Here is a 2,055-nt window from a genome sequence, read left to right as displayed (position 1 = left end):
AAGAGATCCCACTCATCATGAAATCCCTGAGATGCCTCAAGGGATGCACTGTCCTCCACAAAACTATTGGGAGCAAATCAATACCTCCCTAGGAGAATTGAGTTCCAACATGGGACAACTAAGGGTGGAGCACCAAGAACATTTCATCCTCCTCCATGAAATTAGAAAAGATCAAAGAATCATGAGAGAAGAGCAACAAAGGCAAGGAAGAGACATTGAGGAGTTCAAGCACTCCATAAGATCTTCAAGAGGAAGAACAAGCCGCCATCACTAAGGTGGACCCGTTCTTTAATCTCCTTGTTCTTTATTTTTCTGTTTTTCGAAAAAATCATGCTTATGATTATCGATGTTTGTGTCTTGTGATCATTAGTGTCTTAGTGTATATGCCTTAAAGTTATGAATGTCCTATGAATCCATCACCTTTCTTAAATGAAAAATGTTCTTAATTGAAAAAGAAAAGAATTGCATGAATTTTGAATTTTATAACAGATTAATTATTTTGATGTGGTGGCAATACTTTTATTTTCTAAATGTATGCTTGAACAGTGCATATGTCTTTTGAATTTTGTTGTTCATGAATGTTGGCTCTTGAAAGAATGATGAAAAAGGAGACATGTTACTGAGGATCTGAAAAATCATAAAAATGATTCTTGAAGCAAGAAAAAGCATTGAATTCAAAAAAAAATTTGAAAGAAAAAAAAAAGAAAGAGAGGAAAAAAAAGAAAAAGAAATAATAAAGTGTGATCCAAGGCAAAAAGAGTGTGCTTAAGAACCCTGGACACCTCTAATTGGGGACTCTAGCAATGCTGAGTCACAATTTGAAAAGGTTCACCCAATTATGTGTCTGTGGCATGTATGTATCCGGTGGTAATACTGGAAGACAAAGTGCTTTGGGCCACGGCCAAGACTCATAAAGTAGTTGTGTTCAAGAATCATCATACTTAACTAGGTGAATCAATAACACTATCTGGATTCTGAGTTCCTATAGAATCCAATCATTCTGAATTTCAAAGGATAGAGTGAGATGCCAAAACTGTTCAGAAGTAAAAAGCTAAAAGCCCCGCTCATCTAATTAATACTGATCTTCATAGATATTTTTGGAATTCATTGCATATTCTCTTCTTTTTATCTTATTTGATTTTCAGTTGCTTGGGGACAAGCAACAATTTAAGTTTGGTGTTGCGATGAGCGGATAATTTGTACGCTTTTTGGCATTGTTTTTAGTATGTTTTTAGTATGTTTTAGTTAGTTTTTAGTATATTTCTATTAGTTTTTAGTTAAAATTCACTTTTCTGGACTTTACTATGAGTTTGTGTGTTTTTCTGTGATTTCAGGTATTTTCTGGCTGAAACTGAGGGACCAGAGCAAAAATCTGATTCAGAGGCTGAAAAGGACTGCAGATGCTGTTGGATTCTGACCTCCCTGCAGTCGAAGTGGATTTTCTGGAGTTACAGAAACCCAATTGGCGCGCTCTTAACGGCGTTGGAAAGTAGACATCCTGGGCTTTCCAGCAATATATAATAGTCCATACTTTACCCGATATTTGATGGCCCAAACCGGCACTCCAAATCAGCTCAAAACTACCCGGTGTTAAACGCTGGAACTGGCACAAGAATGGGAGTTAAACGCCCAAACTGGCACAAAAGCTGGCGTTTAACTCCAAGAGAAGTCTCTACCCGAAAATGCTTCAATGCTCAGCCCAAGCACACACCAAGTGGGCCCGGAAGTGGATTTTTATGTCATTTACTCATCTTTGTAAACCTTAGGCTACTAGTTCTTTATAAATAAGACCTTTTGCTATTGTATTCTCATCTGGGTAGCTATCTTTATTCTTATGCTATCTTAGATCATTGGGAGGCTGGCCTCACGGCCATGCCTAGACCTTGTTCTTATGTATTTTCAACGGAGGAGTTTCCACACACCATAGATTAAGGTGTGGAGCTCTGCTGTACCTCGAGTATTAATGCAATTACTATTATTCTTCTATTCAATTCAGCTTATTCTTGTTCTAAGATATTCATTTGCACCCAAGAACATGATGAATGTGATGATTAT

The sequence above is a fragment of the Arachis duranensis genome, chromosome 4 (assembly GCF_000817695.3).
Source record: "Arachis duranensis cultivar V14167 chromosome 4, aradu.V14167.gnm2.J7QH, whole genome shotgun sequence".
NCBI classification, from domain to species: Eukaryota; Viridiplantae; Streptophyta; class Magnoliopsida; order Fabales; family Fabaceae; genus Arachis; species Arachis duranensis.
The sequence above is the reverse complement of the archived record's forward strand: the minus strand, read 5'-3'. Positions refer to the sequence as shown.